This window comes from Galeopterus variegatus, unplaced genomic scaffold, assembly GCF_000696425.1.
Source record: "Galeopterus variegatus unplaced genomic scaffold, G_variegatus-3.0.2 Scaffold886, whole genome shotgun sequence".
Taxonomy (NCBI): Eukaryota; Metazoa; Chordata; class Mammalia; order Dermoptera; family Cynocephalidae; genus Galeopterus; species Galeopterus variegatus.
In genome coordinates, this window is record NW_007726997.1 from 109,152 (window position 1) to 132,159 (window position 23,008).

Sequence of the window (23,008 nt, forward strand, 5' to 3'; positions counted from 1 at the left end):
AATGAAGTTGCCATTTCAAACAAGTAGGGAAAAGATGGAAAATGAGGTTGCAACGGGGCCGGCCCGGTGGCGCAGTGCTACAGTGCGCCGCTTGGGAAGTGGAAAGGGAAAAATTGGTGAAGGGCCATGAAAATTTAAATGTAACATGCTGATCTGTAGAATGAACTACTATATAACCATTAAAATGAATAAGGAATATCTATATATATTAACACAAAAGATACCCAGTATATGTTATTAAACAAAAAAATTAATTTAGCTTTAAAATAAGAACATGTGGGTTGATCTTACTTGTCTTAAAAAAAAAAAAAAAAAAAAAAGGAAGAAAGACTAGGCTGAGATGTTTCCTCTTTTGGAAGCATTCCCTAAATACCACCCTCAGATCTGCTCACTACCTCTCTTGTGTCATTTCTGTATCTAGTATACTCCTCTACCCAGAACTTGTTATACTTGCAATTTCTTTTTTTTTTTTTTGTCTTTTTTCGTGTCCGGCAACGGATCGCAACCCTCAGTGTTGCGCCCGTACCGGACCGGGACCGGCAACGGGATCGCAACCCTCGGCGTTGCTCCCGCACCTCGCTCAGCCAGTGAGCGGGAACCAGTCTGTATGTGGGATCCGAACCCTCGGCGGGAGCGCCGCCACACTCCCAAGCGGCGCACTGTAGCAGTGCACCACCAGGCTGGCCCGCAATTTCTTATTTACATGCTTCTCTCCTTTAGTAGACTCTGAGATCCTTGAAGGTAGAAACAGAACATTATTTTTAAATACATTCTTAGCACCTAACACAGCTTTGGGGACATAGTAGGATATCCTTAACCTTTCTTTCCTAAATAAGTGATGTTTAATCCTTGAATGGCAATAAATTTTACCACCGCCTATAACAAAATTTCTTTTCTTTAAACAATGACTTGAGCACCCATGTATGGAGAGATGCTAGATGGAAGAAGGGACAACAAAATGTATATGCATAAGAGGCTAAAAGTGTGCAATAAACAAGAGAGTACAAGTGTTCCTTCAACATGATGATTTCCATTCCTTTGTGTATACATCCAGCAGTGGCACTGCTTGGTCATATGGCAGTTTTATCTGTAATTGTTTGAGGAGCCTCCATACCATTTTCCATAATGGCTGCACCATTTTACAGTCCCTCCAACAGCGTAGGAGAGTTCCCCTTTCTCTGCATCCTCGCCAGCATTTATTCTCTGTCATTTTGATAACAGCCAGTCTAACTGGAGTGAGATGGCGTCTCAGTGTGTGTGGTTTTTATTTGCATTTCCCAGATGCTGAGTGATGCTGCACATTTTTTCATCTGTCTACTGGCCATTTGTATATCTTTCTTTGAGAAATGCCTATTCAGCTCCATTTACAATAGCCAACCTAAATGCCTGTCATTGGATAAGGAAAATGTAGTATATTTATACAATGGAATACTACTCTGCCATAAAAAAGAATGAAACAGTGCCATTTGCATCAACCTGGATGAACTCAGAATTATGTTAATTAAATAAAATAAGCCCAGGCACAGATAGAGAAATACTACATGTCCTTACTTACATGTAGGAGCTAATAAAAAAAAAAAGAAAAGAAAAAGAGGATACAACAATCACAATAACACGTTGAACTTTTTAAGAGAAGAAAATAGAACCGAGGTTGTCAGGGGTGATAAAGGGGGAGAGAGAGGGTGGAAAGGGAAAAATTGGTGAAGGGCCATGAAAATAAATTACATTGTATAATGATGAATACACTAATTATCCTGATTTGAATACCACATATTGAAGATAGGTATTGATATTCAATGCTGTACCAAACAGATATGTACAATCAACTATGTTCCAATAAAACTAAATACATACATACATAAACAAAATAAAATAAAGTGTTATGAAATACAGGCACATGTTCTGATTTTGTGCTAAGTAACATATTCATGGTATTTCACTTTTAGCTACCATTTCTTGAAATTTTCTCTCTTTTTGCTTTCCATGATACAATTTTCTCTAACTTCCCCTCTCTGAGTCATTGTTCTTGTATTCTCCCTCAGCCCGAAATATCCTGTATTCTCTCCCAGCCTGAAATAACTTCACACTTTCTCATCATCTCATCTATCAAGGACCAAATCAAATGCCGTCTTTCTCTGAGGCTTTTCACTGCTCCAGATGGAAAAGTTTTCTCCCTTTTCTGAATACTAATGGTTTTTCAAAACAGGAATCTGTTTCACAGCTCTTATCACTGTACACCTCATGTTATAGTTATTTCTATACATGACATTTTCCCTGGTAGACACATTCCCTGAGAGAATGACTTCCATTTGGCTAAGCTTTGGATTTTCACAGCACCTGGCATGGTGTATATAGCAAATGTTGCTGAATGAATGAATAATTCATGAGTGGATGAATGAGTGAATATATACACACTGGGTGACTCAGCCCATCTCTAGCACATTAAAGATCCTTCACAATGAAGTATGGAGATGAAAGCATGAACTTCAGAGTCAGACCTATTGGGATTCAAATCCTAGATCCTTTTATGAGTTCTTGGGCAAATGAATTTTTATAACATCAGTTCCCATATCTCTAAAAGGAGATAACAACAGATTTTTGTAAGGATTAAAAGAAACAAAGCATTTTACTTCACACCACATGGTGAGGGCTTAAGAAATGTTAGTTATTAATTATTTATCCTTTTCATGCTCAAAAAACACTTCTGAAGCTTGTTATGTTGTTTTCAGAATCAGGCAAATTGTTAGGAAGACTCTTGTTTGTTAGGTTTCTTAACAATGGGTTGGACTTGTGGGAAGAAAATAATAAACCTCAACCCAAGATGTTCAGGAACACTATAACCACAGTTCGATACGACTTTCTGCCACACACTTGCTAAAATGTGTGACTTAAGAGATAAAGGAATATCTCATTGCTTAACTTCTCTTTGGATTGCCAGTGAATCAGCTCTTAGGCTTATGACACTCATAGCCAGGGATGGAAGAGATTTGGGAGGCAGGGTATAAACCCCTAGAGATATAAGGATCTCTGTGGAAGAGGGCAAATGAGTTTAGAAAAAACATATCTATATACCTATTGTTTTTTAATAATACAAATAATGGAATGTAAAGTTCAACAGAATTGTCTTGGTAGAAAGGTTACACAGAAAATAGAGTGGAAAAAACCAATCAATTCTGGCATTGTCTCCAGAAGTTCTACATTAAAATTAATATATAACGGCTTATGAAAATTAGTTGTCATATTGGAAAGTAAAGTAGTACATTAAGGAGAAAGTGCTAGTAAGTTTTGATGTATAAGACAAAGGCTGGAACAGGTCCTTAATACAAGGCAGTCCAAGCTGGAAACCATTGTGGGAAGCCATTATGCAGTTTAAGGGCAATGAAAGTGAACTGTACCAATACTGGGGCTTAGGGAAGGAGGTACTGTTGGAGTTTAAAAAAAGAGATGAGGAAGAAAATCAAAGAAAAACTTTACTTAGTTCACAACTTGTGTGAGGCTGGCTCTGTGGTTACATGCTTCAATTGGAACATTTTAGGCTACTCTGAAAATTCAGAGAACAGTAGAAAACTACGATAGAAATACATCCCAAAATATGTTAGTTACGTGTTTGTCAAGATTTTTTTTTATATGGCCTATTTTCTTGGTTTATAAAGGGGTATTAATAAATTCATTCTGAAACAAATTCCTGCTGAAAAACCATTTAAACTGTATGCCCATAAGTATATTTATGAAAGTCACACATTTATCCTTTTTTCCCACTTTAAGAATATACTAGTCTTCAATATTCAATTTAGAAGTCATTTTATTCAATTGTCCACTCAAATATATACTGAGCCATAAATTTATAAAAGGAAGACCATATAGATGTAATATTTGTATTAACTTATTTCTTCATCCTAAAAAAAATTTCATTCGTGTCATATTCAGGATAAAATCCTGACCCTGCCTTTAAGTCACTGCTCTATATATTTTTGTAGAATTTTAAGCAAAGAAGTCATGTAGTCAAATGTTTTTCAAAGATTCTAGGTACTGTAGAGAATGGATTAAAAAGGGACAAGCGTGAGTGAAAAAGACTAATTAGAAGGTCTAAGTTAGAAATGTTGATAGCTTAGAGTATGGTTGGTGGCACTGGAGTGGTATGTGGTGATTCTTGGGACATAAAAATTAATGTCTTGTTGATTGATTAGGTATGAGAAGTGAGAGGGAGGTGTCAAGGATGACTCCAAGGTTGCTGGTCTGAGCAACCATGTGGATGCTGATGTCATTTACTGGGATGGGTAAGACTAATTTGGCTCTCTGGGGAGGTTTGCAGTATGTGTGAGGTAGAGAAGGGGAGATCATGAGTTCATCCTCAGACAAGCTGAGTTGGAGGCACCGATGAGCCATCACAGTAGAAACAGTGAGTAAGGAGTTGGCTATTCTGGAGAGTGGAAGATGGAGTTAACTGTTGATGCACAGCTACAGGTTTACCCAGCATTAGCTTTTTGCTAGGAGCATGTAAAGAATATGCAAGAATGCAAACCCATTAAAAGAGGACATGAAAACAGACTGAGCTGATAGATAAGGACTATCTATCAAAAAACTATAGGTTTACTTGTAACTTAATGAATGACTGTAGTGGGAGCTGCTGAGTTAGTAGACTGGAGAGCTATGAGAGACTGTGAGGGAAATTATGACATGGGAATAAATGATTTAGGAGGCAGAGAAGTTTTGGCTGATGACAAAATCCAGGGCTTGTGTGTGGGAGTGCTAGATGGAGTGGAGGAGAAGATCCTTAGAGAGATGAAATCAGGTGGGTTTTGGCTGGATCATTTACATGGATATTGATGGCACTGAAGAAAAAGGATGGAAGCCATGGACCAAGGGCTCCGGAGAATGAGAGTGACCAGAAAGTTCATAGATGGCAACAGCAAACAGGGGTGAGGAAGATATAATTAGATGGAATGAGTCTTAAAGAAGCAGGGGATTTTATAGGAGGGCAGAAGAGTAAAGGCAAGTGACATTGGTGAGCAAGGAGAAAACCTCACCTCCTGGACGTGAGAATAAACAGCCTCCACTTCAGAGGGCTCCAATGGTGAACAGAGTCCCAGGGGACAGCAAGATTTCATTTAAGGTAATGTGGTAGAAAAATGCTTGAAGAAGAGGTTGAAATTTAGGGGAGTTCGCTAATCACAGAGCAGGTGTTCCAGAGGGCTCAGTGGGAGGGTGTGGGATGGAGAGGAAGAGGGAGATTGGTAAGTGTAGGAAAAAGAGAGACAAATTGGTATCTAGACAGGAAGGGACAAATCTGTTTGGGTGGCAACTAGGAAGGAGGGAAGTGAGGCATGTCTTGGAATTGAGTTCTAAATCAAGGGGTAATGACTGTGGTTCTGCAAGGAGCCTACTGCTGCTTCCTGAGGTCTAGCTTTCATGCCATGTGAGACAGGAAGGGACAAATCTGTTTGGGTGGCAACTAGGAAGGAGGGAAGTGAGGCATGTCTTGGAATTGAGTTCTAAATCAAGGGGCAATGACTGTGGTTCTGCAAGGAGCCTACTGCTGCTTCCTGAGGTCTAGCTTTCATGCCATGTGTGCTCGGACCAGTATTCTTAAAGAACTCCAGATATTTCTCCAATAAACTCAAGATGCAGGGTCTAGTATGTGATATATGCTTAATAAGCAGTTTTTAAATGAATGAATGAATGAAGATACTTGCTGAAAAGATAACAATACTACCTTCATTAACAGTCTTATTCTAAAAAGTCTTGCTCTATGTACTGCTTTTTCCACTCAGACGAATTTGCAATCATAGCCATTTTTAACAGATTTTGCATTAGCTCACAAATCTACCTTTGTCTTTCAATTAGAAGTTCACATTACCCAGCTATTCTCTAGGTTAGTAGTGACATAATTAAACTAAAAATCTAATGTGGTCATATTGTGCTTACAGCTTCATATGGTAGCAATTAATTCTCAAGAAATAACTCTGGGCTCTATAATGTGTGATCTATTTAAAATAACTATTATGTGCTTTTAGGTTTGAAAGAGATGATGTGAATGATCTTTAGTTACATATCTATAACCAAGGATTTATTATTAATGCCTGTACTGAATAACTTGATGGAAAGATGACTATTCCAAGAAAGTCTGGTTGCCAAAAAATAGTTTAGAAAGCCTGAATATCTAGTACTGAGTCATGGGAAGTGGGAACAAGTAAATTGGTTTCACTGGAAAACATTCCACATGTAACACATGGTACATTTCAAATGACTGTCAAGATTATATATTTTTTATTACATTTTATTTTCCTATTCATTATTTGACAGGACCTAAAAAATTAGCCAGCCATACATAATAAACTGTACTCTAAGCATATGTGGTCTTTGCATATGAATATATTTTAGGTTGTATATCTGCCAGTTGGTAAAAGCACGTGTATTTATGCATTTAAAATGCTATATTCCACAATTTGTTTCCATTCGATGGCTAATTTGGGAAGATTTTTAAAAATATTTTTGGTACAAAGAATATTTTGGCACTTAATTTGTTTTTATTACTTAATAGCACTGCCAAGACTATTAGAAGTGTTGCAACTGCCCATCTGTCCTCATGGATGAATAGCACTGATTTCTTTGTGTAGGCACTGCTGAAGCTGAGCCATTACCCCTTTGTTCACTCAGTCCCACTAAGCAACCTAAACAAAGGATACAGAGGAAGTGTCTTCTCTGTGTATATGTGCATAATAAAGAGCTGTTAGGTAGAGAGGGGAGATCGAGCAACTGAGGTATCCTATCAGATTCAACTGTCCTTTCCTTTACATTATGACAAAATAGAGACAGGGTAGCTGACTGTATAGGGCTGGTTAGTGAGTACAAAGCCAGAGCTTCCATTTGGACTTAGTTATTAAAGCCTGGCTACAGCAGCAAGAACCACCTTCATCTCTCCTCCCACCACATTTCCAGATTTTCCAGGATACCAAGTCAAAAGGTAATTATAGCAGGGGGAAGAACAGCTGCTTCTCCACCATCATCTGTCTATTAGGTGGTAATAGTAATAGTGATGGCAGCTGTGGTAGAAGAAGAAACTACCTTTTGCATAGCCCTTAGCAATTTACAAAGATTTTTCTTATACATTATCTTAGTGAGAAAATATTATTCCCATTTTACAGACAAGTTAACTGAGGCAAAGAGAAGTTAGGTAACCAGCTCAAGACTACACATTTGGTAAGTGGCAGACCTTTTGGCAGGAAATTCTATGCTCTTTAAACTAATTATATTTAAAGAAGAAAAACAGACCCCATAACATGTCACTTAAAATTTCCAGTTCCAGTTTCTTTAAACTGAATTCTTAGGAAGCAATCTGAATGCAGAATATATTTAGATTTCTGCCGCTTATCCCAATCATTTATAGTTACTTAATTTGTCAGTTTTTTTTTTTTTCCTCATCAGCAGTCTTTTTCTTTCAGCACTTTGAATGTATCATCTAGCTGCCTTCTGGCCTCTATGGTTTTTGATGAGAAATCGGCTGTTAATATCATCGAGTATTCCTTACATGTAACGAGTCACTTCTGTCTTGTTGCTTTCAAGATTCTTTGTCTTTTGACAGTGTATCCAGGTGTGGATACTTTTGAATTTATTCTACTTGGAATTCATACAGCTTCTTAGATGTAAACATTAACGTTTTTCATCAAATTTGGGAAAAATGTTCAGTCATTATTTCTTCAAATATTCCCCCCCCCTTCTCCTCTTCTTCTAGAACACCAATTATGCATATACTGGTACACTTAATGATGTGTCACAGGTCTCTGAGGCTCATTTTTTAAAATTCTTTTTTCTTTCTGCTCTTCAGACTCAATAATCTCAACTGACCCATCTTCAAGCTCACTGATTCTTTCTTGTGCCTGCTCAGATCTACTGTTGAGCACCTCTAGTGAATTTTTCATTTCAGTTATGCTTTTCAACTCTACAGTTTCTATTTGTTTTTAAAAATTATTGTTTCTTCCTCTTTATTAGTATTCTCTATTTGGTGAGACATCATTCCCACATTTCCTTTAGTTCTTTGAGCACATTTAAAATAGATGATTTAAAGTGTTTGTCTAATAAGTCCAAAATCTGAACATCCTCAGGCAGAATTTCTACTGGTTGTTTTTTTCTATATATGGGCCATACTTTCTAGTTTCTTTGAATATTTCATACTTTTTTATTAAAAATGACATTTTAAAATATACAATTTTATAATAACAAATATTAGCTACACTAATATTATATTATCAATAAAAAAAATGGCAACTATAAAAATCAGATTCTCTCCATTCCGCAGGGTTTATTGTCATTGCCATTTGTTATAGTTGTTTTTTGTTTGTTTAGTGATATTTATGAACTAACTTAGTCAAGTCTGTAATCCTTGTCATACAGCCACTGAAGTCTCCACTTGTTTAGCTTTGTTGTCAGGAGTGAATACATCTCCAATTCTTTTCAGAAGGGCTCTTTGTGCCTGGTGGGGCATCCCTTCAACTCTGCCTTAGCCTTCACTTCCTGTTTGCATGGAGCCAAGGACAGACAGAAGTAGGGGCCTTTTGAGGTCTTTCCTGAGCATGTCGACAACCTAAGTGTGAATATGTCCTTTTAGTTTCCCAGGAATATGCTGAAGCTTCTCAAAGACCCTGAGGACATCTTATTCCCCAGCTTTTCCTTTTAAACTTTTTGGTTAGCCTAATGTTCACCACCACTGTTTTCTACTGCCTCAAGCAACTTGAAAATTAATCAACTGTCTATAAAAATTGTTTTGATATACATCCTAAGAGGTTAGGCAGGGGGTGGGGGGAGGCTTTTTACATTGTAAAGTTCCTAGTCAGTGACTTTGAGAGTAATTGTTGTGAAACTCTTGTGTTTTTTTGTTTTCCACTTTAATGCACATTTGTCCTTTTTTTAATTGAAATACAGTTGATTGTACATATCTGTGGGATACAGCATTGAATATCAACACCTATGTGCAATATATGATGCTCAAATCAGGAGAGTTAGTATATTCAACATTATACAATGTAATCATATTTTGTGGTCCTACACCAATTTCTTGCTAACTCCCCTTCCCCTCCCCCTTTCCCACCTCTGGTGGCCTCAGTTCTGTTCTCTCCTTTTGAAAGTTCAACAAATTATTGTAATTGTTGTATGTTTCCTTCTTTCTTTCTTTTTTTTTAGCTCTCACTTATGAGTTAGGTCATGCAGTACTTCTCTTTCTGTGTCTGGCTTATTTCACTTTACATAATTTTCTCTCAGTTCATCCATGTTGCTGAGAATGGCAGAATTCCATTCTTTTTTGTGGCAGAGTAGTAGAAACTCTTGTTTTGATAATAGAAAGGTGTTTTTTTTTAACCTCATTAACAAAGTAAAAGTATATACTGCACTTACAACAGTATCAAGGTATCACCAAATATATTCTCCAATGAAGAAGGCAATAAAAAGATTAGAGAAGTAGGTAAGTCAAAGAATTTTTAATTGATGACTGGAGGTAAGTGGGTAGTTAAAAATAGAAAGTGAGATCTGAGCATGAAACAGACGTGCTCAGGAACTGAAAGAGAGAGTGTGCATACATAGAAACAGAAATGAATGGATAGCAATAGAAACATTAAAAATTTAATAAGCTAAAAAAACAAGCTTTGCCTCTATATACTATTAAGAGGTTTCCACTTATGAATGTGTTAGGGCTTAACTGTCCTTTTAAACATAAAGAACATTTCTTACAATCGGTTGCTTGTAATTTACAATATGAGACACATATTCATCACGCAGAGCAAATGCAAATTGAGTAGAGATACCTTTCAATAGTTAATAATTAAAAATATATTCTAATAAAGGAATTTGTTTATTTTATGTTTCTACTCCATTTAAAAAAATCTACTACTTTATAATGTGATCAAACACTAATATGTTTGCAATCTCAAATGTTTCATCTTATTATTTCTTTTTATATGTATCTATTTTTTAGCTGATTTCAAAGAAGGAAAAGAAAAGCTTCTATGCTTCCATGCATCTTCAACTAATAGAAGTCATATCCCCCAAATAACCAACCTTATAATATTGGAACCAGTGGAGAAACCACAAGTATTCAAATGCAGGAAATCATGATTTTATAACATTTTAATGTGATCTACTCTTGGGAAACAAAATTAACCAAACCCTGTTTCTGTACAGGAAATATTCCAGCATAGAGTTGTAATACATTGTGGTGAAGGGGTACAGCTGCAGATTTTTCACCTGTAATGCCCCACTGGTATTGTGGCTTTACTACATTGCATCAAGATTGCCTTCCTGTCCGGAAAACCCTCTAAGTACAAACAAGACTCTAAGTCCAGATTTTATTTTCCCTTGGTATCAGAATATGGTAATTTAAGAGCCCTGAGAAATAGTTTTTAGCCTTTAAAAGGAAATATGTAACATTCCTTTATTAGGATCTATGTTTGGGTTAGTTTTTCAAAAAACTGAACATATGACCCAGTTATCTTATCAATTTATCAAGCTACCAGGTTTCAAGCAAATGCAGGTGTGTAATATGACATCTTTCAAGATAATATTTTTCCTTAAAGAGAAATAATAAAATATATTAAGAACTTCTGAGTCAAAACAAACTTAGAGCAGGGGAAACTTTACTATTTTATGGTTTCTTTTAATGAGACTACAAACCCTAAACTCATACATTGTTTTAATCTCATCTCAAACTGTTCTGGTATTTTAATAATTTGTACCAAACACAGTTAAATTTATATGGTGTACTGTAAAGAACAATAATTGAGAATCAGTGAGAGCTTAATTCTAATCTAAACTTAGTTGTTAACTAGTTTTGTCACCTTGATTTAAAGTCCCCTAATCAATCAGTTTCCTTATTCATAAAAATTTAGGAGGATGGGATAAGACTACTCTAGCCCTTTCCAGCTCTAAAGTAATATATAAATACAGAATTTGCTTTTTTAAGTTAATATTTTAGGAAGAGAACCAATATTTTAAAGCATTTACTATGTGTGAAAAGTTACATTATTTTTTTCAACCTTAATGGTAATTATGTAAGTTAGTAAAAGTACATCCATTTTACAGATCAGGAAAATAAAGATCAGAGGGGTGAAACACTTGCCAAGAATCTCAATGATGATAAATTATCAAGCTGGGATGCTTGGATACTAGAACCCAGGAAGTTATTTCACATCGTCATACTGACTCCTATAATTTAGGTACTTGATTGTGGTAGGATTCAAAAATATGAAACTTGACAAATAAGCAATGCTATGAAACAAATACTTACACTGGGATAATTTGTTATATGATTACTTTTAATGCTATAAAGTAAAAATGTAAACATTGATAGTAGCTTCTTAATAACCCTTAATAATGAGAGAATTACAGTACAGATAGGTAACCATCAATAACTGGGAGGAAGTCAATAGGGATTAGAGAATAATGTTTTAAAATCTTAAAATACTTTAGAACAAAAAGCAAGCTTAGCATGTTTTATAAAGCCTTATCATAATGTCAGATGTTTAGAATAGATCAGGGGTCCGTAAACTTTTTTGGTAAAGGACTATATAGCACATACTTTAGGCTTTATTTGCCATATGGTCTCTGTTGCAACTACTTGATTTTGCCTACTACAGCATATAATATGTAAACGGGTGAGTGTCTGAGTTCCAATAAAATTTTATTTACAAAAATAGGTGGTGGGCTAGACTTGGCCTGTTAGCTGTGGTTTGCTGATTCCTCAATTAGATGAAGTATTGCTATTCCCGAGGCCCTTTAGGATGTATGTCTGTTAGGAGATAATTCTCCATGGGTCTATCACATTTCCACATATTTTATGGGTAAAGGCATAACTGTCTTTTTCCCAGACTACCTTTTCAAGGATATAGTATAGCAAACAACCATAGAAGACAGAGATAGTGTCTCCCTACAAAGAAAAGGACAGGCATGCTTACTGCCCATTATAAAAGATTCAAGTTCCCCAAATTCAGGGTTCTTCTCCTATAACTCAGTGTGTGTGCAGGTGTTACCTGGTCTTATGTCACCGTAAGGGAATTGGGGCTTGGGAGAACTGGTGCATCTGGAGACACTCTACTGTAGGTAATAAATTGTCCTTTTTCTTTGATCCAGTACTCTCATGTTTTCCATAAGTATCCACAAGACTATGGCAGGCTAACTTGTTAACCTGGAAATAGGGTAAAACTCAGACTTTCCCCAATTATTAATAATGTCCATTCTCTGTTTAATAAGTATTTTTATATGTACCACGTATATTACACACACACACAAATCTATGTATAAGAATGTGTTTAATTAGCCTATCAATTATAGTTAATTTATTTACCAAATATTTATTAAATGTTTCTATGGTATGGGCAAGCTAGAGATACAATGGTCAGTAAGACAGAGATGATTCCTGGCTTCATTTTGTCTACACTAAGATGTATTCCCCTAGGACACTTATCCAGAGGTCAACAGAGGTTATTATTTTCTTGTATCATAAGTCCATAGTTTCATACTATCTTTTCATAAGATCTTCCATAGAATTGCTACTAAGCAGGCAAGACAGACTCATGTGATTTTGACTCTGATGAAGGTGCTGATGGGATGAAAAATTATTTGTAGGTAGATAACAGGAAAGAGGAAGAAGAAAAAGTCTAAAAAACTAAAATCAGCTCGGTAGTAAGTGGCAGACTGTACAGTGTAGTTTTGAAAATAGTAACCTCCATCAACCTCCGGATAAGTGTCCTAGGGGAATACATCTTAGTGTGGCCAAAATGAAACTCTGTGCAACTTCCATGAACATTCCTAAGGAATTAGGCCAAATTCTATCCCCTACCTCTCTCCCCAGACTAATTTCCCACTTTTGTACTACATACACCTTTAGACGTCATCAATTTGTCTCTATCAGTGTTTCTTGAAATCTTATCTTTCAAAACTACTCACTGCAACTCCTCCCAGAAAAACAAAAACCAAAACCAAAAAAAACTCTCCATCAACCATCCAAATTAGAAGTAATTTTTCTTCTTAACTCCCAAAACACACATACATAGTATTACTAAGTACTGTGAGAGTTTAAACTATCTTATGTTGTTACCTGTGCATATCTGTGCATATGAAACTCCAGTTTGTGGACCTCTGTAACTCCCTGACTTTCCTCAGTGGTACTCTGTGCAGAATGAGCACTAATCCCAGTGGCTATGTCTTTGTTCAAACCTCTCACCAGAAATATTGTAAGGGTCTCCTTGTCTTCAGCCTGCTCATTCAACAGGCTCCACAGACTCACAAAACAGATCATGATGATAGTATGCAAAGCCCAGACTATAATGAATATGTAGATAGGGGCTTACTTTAAGGAGACAATTTCACTACATTAAGCTAATTTTATTCCACTTCAATTTAAGCTTTCACTCAGTCACAGTCAATACCCACTAACTAAGTTCTATGTTTGGCACTGGAGATCAAAGATAAATATCATACAAACTGTCCTCAAGAAGCCCAAAGTGAAGGATAGACTCAGTAATACAAACAGGCCCAGGGTAATATGAGTGTCCTAAAGAGAGGCAACTTTCCCAGGCTGGGTGGAGATAGAGGACATCAGGGAAGGCTTCCTGGAGGAAGGGTCGAGAAATGAACATATAAAAATAACATACATTCACACATGTACAAGATATGTTCAATCTTCTCAGGGTTCAACATAAGGCCTTTCCTACCTTACAAATATTTCATCATGAATGAATACAAAATTTGTAACATTAAGCTAAGTGTGAGTTGTCACATTTCAAACATAAATCCAATTGACAAGAAATAACAATGTAATTGGCACAAACCATTGTGAATTAGCCTTTTGAAAATGGATATGATATATTCAAATATAAACTTAAAAATAAGGAAACTAATTTTTGTCATTATGTGTATAATAAGTTTGTTCACAACACATAAAACTACTCAGAATTTCCAAATATTTGTTCAAATCTGATAAAGAAAACATGAGTAAACTGTAGTTTCCGAAGTCAATCATATTCTTAATTAACCACCTAAATACTGTAGCCCCAAAGTAAAATGCAAAAAAGAAAGTAGTCGGGCATATATATTATATGCACCATTACAAGGAAACAGGAATGTCTTTGACACTGATATGATTCTTTTCTTATTGTCTGTCATGTTAAGTTCGCCTGAAATAATGACTTACAGTAGCGCAGTGCCAATCACTCTTAACCTTATACCTGATTTACAATAAGAGCAGCCATGGTGTGTTAGAAAACATGTCTATTTACATACAAACTGAACATAACAAACCACAGCTCTGTTCACTTTGTTTTCAGTTTTAGGTAGCTAAGGGAAAAAAGAAGGCTCTCATAGATATCTGTAATTTTTAAGTCCTGCAAAATCATCTTGTAGAAAATCTACAGAGAGGCAAATTTCCTGGGATGGAATGACTGGCTCTTTCTTCATGAATGTGCAGATAGAATTTCTGGCTGTACTGACCACCATTATTTGGTGGTGACCTATGTCCTGTTAAGCAAATCATCATGTAGAAAGAATGTAATGTGGAAAAGATGAGTTTTGGGAATGCTTTTCAGACACTTTAGTTAAATTCATAACACATCACAGGCTAGAATAAAAGCCACAGACACTTAATTTGCTGTTTGGGTACATCACGGACTATAGGTGGCAAATATTTCTCTTGAGATTCATGGAAAAGAAAAAAATGAAAATGTAAAATAGAAAACTAACAAATAGTATGAACAGGGTTAAAAAGACACCCAAAAACCAGTGTTCCCATAGACTAGTTCTTACATTTGCACAGAATAATCAGGAAACATCTTGGTTGTTCTCCATTCTGATCCTCTTCTCCTGACCCTGCTGCCCAAGACGAAAAAATATTCTTGGAACAAGTTACTCTTAAAAAGATTTTAAAAAATACAAAGAACAAATTCTCCCTAAAATAACCAATTCTTAAAAGTTTAGTATGTAATTAAAGCAAATGGCATTAATTTTAGAGACTTTTCCCTTGATAAAACAATAAACAATAAAAAAGAACAGCTTACTTTTAGGGTTTAAAAAGTACAAACACTTTTGCCATATCTTACATAATTATACAATATTTTAAAGGTTCTGAGTTCCACTTATAATTCTTGACATGTAAAAACTGACAATTCCAAAGAGAATCAGAATGACTTTACTCCTAAATGAAAAATATAGGATTATAGATTGTCTAAAAGGTACAATCTGGCACAGGTCTGAAGAACTGAGAGCTGGTCTGCATTCACTTGAATGTAATGAACTATGATTTCTCCCCTCCCACCCCCCAACTATATAACCTCAGCCACAAGACTTCATTCTACCTCAACTGGATATTATGGCTTAATAGTTTGATCTGAGAACTTAAAAAAAATTCTTCTGGCTAAAATCCAAATTCAAAACTTTTTTTTTTTTTGTACAATAACATATCTATTTCTAACTTCTGGCCTGCTTTCTCTTTGGATCCCATCCCTGACAGACATCTGTATTTTGTAACTTTTCCTACATTCTGGCTCTGAAGACACTCTGAGTTCTGGCCCAATTATCCTTTTCTGTTTGAATTCATTAGTGTGAGAATCGCAGGACTGGAAAGGACTTTGGGAGGTCGTATAGACATCAACTTGCTGTTCTGGACAAGACTAACTTCAAACCATGAAAATAAATGATGTTTAAAGACTTGCTTTGTGATACAATTTTTTTATTTTACAAAAGTGTTATTTGGTGAACATCATGGCTTTCTAGAAAAAGAACTACCACACACCTTACATTTTTAGTCCATTAAAGGGATATTTAACATGGAAATAAATGACTTGCTGGGTTCCATTTACATGTCCAGAATTTGGGCAAGGGAAGTACTTGGCTTATATGACATTAGCATCACTTTATTGATAGTAATACAAATGCTATAGATGTTGTAGTGCTCATTCAGTTTGGTCTTTTTTTAATCTATCTTACCACTTCTATATATAAATGAGAATTAATATTTTCCAGATTAATTTTTCATAAAAACAACTCCCAAAATTTGCAACTGTGTTCACTTACTAGCTACATGACCTTGAGCAAATTAATCTCTCTACTTGCATATAAATGAGAATTAATATTTTCCAGATTAATTTTTCATAAAAACAACTCCCCAAATTTGCAACTGTGTTCACTTACTAGCTACATGACCTTGAGCAAATTAATCTCTCTACTTGCAATTTCCTTACCAATAAACTGTAATGACATATGGAATGCACAAAATTTTGGGAACTGCAAAGCAAAGAATGTAGGTGAACTTCCAAGCAGAATTTCTGGCACACAGAAATGGGTCAATAAATGCAGGCTACCTCTTCCCTATTAGTGAAGAATACATCACTGAATTTAATTTCTGTGGGTTGGGGAAATTGCTGAGAAACCATAAGACACATCAGAGGATGTTAAATTCGTTGTGTAAAAGGCTGATGGGAGACTTTATAATCATGGGTCAGAGTGATACCAAGGGATCAATTTTTACATTGCTAAAGTGACATAAGCAGACATCTTGTACCTCTTGCTATGATGCAATAGGAAGAATACTTGTAAGTGCTGAATAGATCGAGGTTCTTTAACTCACCACTAGATGCTAGCACAGGCATTAGTGATTTGGTTATTTTATTGGCCTATGTTGATTATATTAATTTGATGGTATTTATGAAGGTATATTTTGTACTCAATGGTAAAATAATTGGTGAAGATTTTCAACATGGTATATAAATTTTTAAGCGATCAAGTTATTGATTGGAAAATAATATAAGGTTGTGCATACTGGAGCCAAATCTACAATAGCATAAATTGTAAAAAAGTTGATTCTTCAAGACCATTTTTCATTCTAATGTACTATGATACACTACAACAATCACCTAGAGTAGCTTACATCAAGGTTTAGCTCTGATTTTTTTAATGTGTTCAAAAGAGTTAAAAAAAAAATCAGTAATTTGAGTATTCATCTTCGTAGATAATTTTTAATGAATTAGGAAAGAACTTTAAAAGCTTACTGTATTATACATAAATACCACAATTTAGCTGAAGAAAAAAAGATACTGGTCAATGTTTGGAAATAAAGGTTGAAAAGATAGTTCCTTCCTCAAAAAGGAAAAAAAAAGATGTCATGATAAAGGATAAAAATATGGGTAAGATTAATAAAATCATTGTTTATTTTCAAAGAAAGGTTTAAAGTTAATGTAGTTAGCATATATTTCTCCAGGCTTAGTGTTTTTCAATCAACAAATTTATGATAAAATTGTCAATGTACTTTATGTATGCTTCAAGATAACTGCATTAAAATGAAGTTTGATAGCTGTGTTAAGAGAGCTGACTGTAGTGTTGAGTCTGAGAATCTTGGTTCTGCTTATATTCAGTTAGACCCACAAAAGTAAAGAACAACCATAGCAGTCATCTCTCCACTGAAAATGCCCTTTGGTGAGTATTTCCTTGAGGTAGTTAAAAGAGGCTGTCTCCTCTACTGTATGTAGGATAAGCAACTGTTGCAATCCAATATATGATACAAAAAAACTGTTAACAAGAAAACACACTTATCAAAATTCTTTCCAACAGTAGCCTAAACCCAAGGTATGATTTAGCTGCCTTGGCAGCATTCTGAATATCTTTATTCAGTGATTCACCACTTTGTGACTGATAAAGCAGAGAAAGATGGTTACCATCTGTAGTTACTTATTTATGTAAATTTAGGCTTTCAAAATATTGTCACACCAAGATAGAGAAAACTGTCTGATACATGCTTTTGGTTTAGATCAGTTTTTTAAAATGCAAGAGGATCTCTCCATTAACTAACAGTATAGGTAATGAGATAGAAATTAGAATACTGTTTATAACAGAAAAACTAATAAAAATGCATTATAGAATAGAATATAGAATTTGGGTGGAAAAAAAGCGGTGATTTCAAAAAACTTTTGGGACCACATCTATGGATCTGCAAAATTTAAGAAACACCGTTTATATTTCTGGAAGGACACCTTTAAAAGGACATCCTGAAGCACCTCAAATTCAATAGGACAGAGTTTTTCATCAATTTACAAGTATATATCTGTCCCTTTAGTCAGAACATAGGTTCTGTACTCAGAATGCCTAAGACAGAATACCAGCTTTGCTGTTTACCAGTGGTATGCCCTTGGGAAAGTCATTTAACCTCTCTGAGCCTTAGCTTCCTCATCTGTAAAATCTTAATGGTAACGGTTTTGTAAAATAAGTTTTTGTAGTGTGAGGCTCAAATGAGATAATCATGTAAAGCTCTGAAGCAAATAAACAAACAAACAAATAATTGATTAAATAAATAAAAATAAGGAAAAATTGACCTCTTCCAGTCTTGAAACCTTAGGGTTTTTCAAGTTTATTTTTTGTCCTTAGTATACAAACACTTGTCAAGATTTGTTGCTACTATACAACAGCATATGGATATAGCCCAAACTCTCATTTAGGCCTTGTCATCTCATGACTTTTCTTCTTTTTTTGAACAGACATCTTACCTCTATTTTTTCCTATTGCTAAGGAGTGAATCCTATCACTCAACTCCCTACTTATTAAGCCCTCCTACCAATAACCCCCTCCATGTCCCAGAATCAAATGAATACTAAATTCATAACTATTTTCCTAATTCCTAACTTCTTCCCTCCATCCTTCAATCTTTCCCACAAATACTGAACAACTACCATGTTCTAGTCTCTAGACAAAGGAAAACATTGGTAAGCAGGAACAGGACCTCTATTCTTATGGAATTTACAGTCTAGTGAGGATGTCAAACAATTAAACAAGCCCACTGTGACCTGAGCATAGACCACAAGAGGGATATGGGCTATTGTAAGCAAAAGGCTCCACCATAGTTCTCTGGCAACTAAAACTACTCTCTCCGAGTCAACGACGACCTTGAAGTTGACAAAAATCACACCTTCTTCCCTCCGCAGTCTACAATATACTCTATCTGTAGGCATAATACTGCTGAGCTCCTGAAATTTTCACTATGCCTGGACTCTCCTGGCACTATATTCTCCTAGGCCTTCCTCTGACCAGTCCTTTGCTGATTCCTGTATTAGTTTCCTAGGGCTTCCATGACAAATTACCAAACAGTGCAATAACAGAAATTTATTCTCTCACAGTTCTGAAGGCTAGGAGTCTGAAATTAAGGTGTCAGCAAGGTCATGCTCACTCTGGAGGCTCTAGGGAAGAATCCTTCCTTGCCTCTTCCTAGTTTCTGGTGGCTCCCAACAATCCTCAGTGTTCCTTGTCTTAGCCTCTGTCTACACATGATCTTTTCCCCTTTGTGTCTGTGTCTCTGTCCAAATTTCCCTTCTCTTACAAGGACACAAGTCATTGGATTATAGCACACTCTAATTCAGTATGACCTCATCATGACTTAATTATATCTGCAAAGACCCTGTTTCCAAATAAAGTCACACAATGAGGTCCCAGGTGGATGTGAATTTGAGGGAAACATTATTTAACCCACAACAATTCCTTTTTATTTACCGGATGTAGTAAATTTTCTCATGGTTCCATCCTCAGCTCTGTTATCTATGAACTATTCACTTCCTCTGTGACTTCTTTCTATTTTATTTTCATGGCTTCAATTTTTACTTCTATGAGGATGACTTCACAAACCATTTCTTAAATATCTCTGCTTCTTCTCTGAATTGTCAGCCCACATTTCCAAACTTGTGGTAGGCATTATTCCCCCAAAACCTTAATTACAAGTGTTCAATATAGAACTTATCATCTCTTCCACACACCCAACTGCCCGCTGACATTTCAGTCCCCATTAATCATGTTCTATCCATCTACAATCCATCCTACAATAGACCCACAGAGTCACCTTTAATTTCTCCCTCCCATTATCATCCATGTCCAGGCATTAAAATCTGTTTATTTCATCTCTAGATATATCTCTCACTCATATTCATTTCTTGCTTCCCATTCCAATTCTTATTACTTTGGAGTAATTGCAATGTGTTCCAAACAGGTCTTCATGCAAATCAATAGTATCCTTTAATTCATCCTTTCCTCTATAATTGGCCATGGTCATTGCTCAGATCAATAAACTTAATGACTACTCTCACAAAATAAAGTGCTTATGGAATAAAGTCCAAATGTCTCAGCATAGCATTTAAAACCCTTCACTATCTTGCTTTAAACCTACTTTTCAAGCTCATCTCTTACTATGTTAACTTCTTACTCTTCAGTTCAATGGTAAAACTTACTTTATTCTGCTTGGGTAATTGTTGCCAATGTGTTTGTTTCATGAAGCTGAGATTGTAAGCTTTTTGAGATAATGTATGTAAGGAACACTATAAATATTAATCATCATCACCTTTTGGTCTTTCTTTCAAGTTTGTAGGAAGAACAAAGTCTAAGTAAAGTGGATAAGGATTCAAAAAGTGTAAATGCCCAAATTTCCATCAACTGATGAGTGGATGAGTAAAATGTGGTATATTCATACAATGGAATATTATTTGACAACAAAAAGGAATGAAATGCTAATCCATGATACAACATGGATGAACTACGAGAACATGCTAAATGTCAACAGACCATATAATCATATGATTCCATTTATATGAAATGTCCAGAATAGGCAGATACGTAGAGATGGAAAATAAATTAGTGGTTGCTTAGGGTTGAGGGATGGAGAGACTAATGGGTGATAACTAGAGAGTACTAGGTTTCTTTTCGAGGTGATAAAAATGTTCTAAAATTCATTCTGGTGATAACTGCACAACTCCATGAATATACTAAAATCACTGAATTGTACCCTTGAAATGGGTGAATTATATGATATGTGAATTGTACCTCAATAAAGCTGCTAAAAGAAAGTGCTAACAGCACAAGAGAACCAAGATCTTTAACTTTTTTTTTTTTTTTGGTCTTTTTGTCTTTTTCCGTGTCCGGCAACGGATCGCAACCCTCAGTGTTGCCCCCGTACCGGACCGGGGACCGGCAACGGGACCGCAAGCCTCGGTGTTGCTCCCGCGCCTCGCTCAGCCAGTGAGCGGGAACCAGTCTGTATGTGGGATCTGAACCCTCGGGCGGGAGCGCCGCCGCGCTTCCCAAGCGGCACACTTATCCAGTGCGCCACCGGGCCGGCCCCAAGATCTTTAACTTTGATGTAGCATTTGCAATTTTTGTTACAAAACATATAAAGTAATCAAGTTTGATTTTTCTAAAACTAGGAGTTGAATTTAAAAAAATCAGAAGGCATAGTGCTTGAAAATATATAACACAAATGAATTTTTCAGACCAATATCTTTATGAAAAGGATGGATAAAAAGATAAAAAATTTGTAGTGTGCAATCAAAACTGTTTTCCTCCAACATTCAAAATCTAGGGCAGAACAAGAGGCAAACTGGCCCCTGGAGATGGTAAGCCCTTGCACAACATAATAATTGTGAACATTTATACAGCACTAACTATATGCTAGACACTGTTCTAAGTGCTTTTTACACCCAGCAATCATTTATTCCTCCCAACAACTCAGTGAGGTATGAGCTATTATTATCTCTAATTTTCAGATGAGGAAGCTAGAGTTCAGAGAAGTTATATAACTTGCCTGAGGTCACCAGCTGACCTTGGATCTGTACCTAGAGACTTTAGCTCTAGAATCTGTGCTCGTAACATCTGGGCTATATTGCCTCTCTGTATTTCCTTGCTCTCCTTTGGTTTGTTGCTCTCTTCAACAATATAGATTTTAAAAAATAATCTATTCTTGACGAATAATGGTTTGACTGTGAGACTTATGGGGGGAAATACTTCTACTTGGTAGAGACTAATTCATAAAAAGGTGATCATAGACCATCAATTCGTATTAACTATCCTTTCATTTTTTTATACCCCAAACATTTTTAATACTGTGCAGTAAACATCAACTGATTGCTAAGCATAGTTCTTCATTTCCAGAAAAAAATGCTCCCCCCTTTTAAAATGCAAGAGTATTTAATAGGAAAAGAGAAATAGGCTAATAAAATTTCTACCACCAAATAAAGTGACAGGACAAAAATGACTTCAGTATTCTTCCAGTTTGCAAATGTTTTCCATTTACTTTAAAAGCACATCTCACTGACAGATTCCTTCCCCACCTCTTACTTTTTGAAGGGCAAGGAATGCTAGCATTTCAAACTATTTATTTATTTTTATTTGAAAAATCTCATTTGCTTCTTAAGTTTTAAATTCTGCCTCAGCAGATCTTTTATGAATAAGCTAGAAAGCGAGTTTTCTTACTGCACAGAGACAAATGATGAATCTCACAATCAGGCAAGAGGAGAAGCAGGTTACAGGGCTGGTAAGCACAACAGAGACCATGGATAGACACAGTTCTGCAGGGGTTATGGATGAGATGCCAGCAGGGACTGCTATTGTCTCCCAATAACTCTTTCCTTTTTCCTTAGCAAATGAGCCCCAATTTCCCTTTTAACTAGGTGTAGCCATGTGACAAAATTCTGGATTCTGGGACATCAGCAGCATAGCAGTTCAGGGTATGGCTTCCAAGAAATATCCTTAAAGGGAGGAGGTATGCTCCTTTTTGGTCCTTTCCTCCTCCTATGGCTGGGTAGGAACAAGATGCTTGAAGCTTGTGCAAACATCTTTGGACCATGAAGGAAAACCAAGTGCTGGGGACAGCAGAATAGCAAAAAACAGGAGGATGCCTGGGCCTTCACGACTTTGTACACTCATAGTCCTAGATTGCCTACCCTCAGACGGTTCTAATATGTGGCAGGAAATAAACTTCTATTTTGTTTAAGCTACTGTTATATTGTGTTCTCTGTTTCTCATATCTGAACCTAATCCTAACTGATACAGAGCTGAATAGCCCCAGCAGTGTTTCTTGTGTTATTAGGATTCTTCACCAAAGATTCATACACAGCTTACAGGAGTCTATAATCTTCCTGAAACTGTATGTTAAATCTCATGTGCATTCGTGCCCTTTTCAGGGAGAGGAGGACCATGACAATTCATTTAACCTTTCAGATCTTCAGCT

General features: G+C 36.0%; 1 protein-coding gene across 1 annotated transcript in view; it reads right to left on the reverse strand.

Moving 5' to 3' along the window:
* LOC103590853 (vacuolar protein sorting-associated protein 13B) overlaps positions 1-23,008 on the reverse strand; it is a gene marked incomplete at both ends in the record, with an annotated part of 498,786 nt that overhangs the window by 108,876 nt on the left and 366,902 nt on the right. The gene's annotated exons all lie outside the window — the stretch shown is intronic.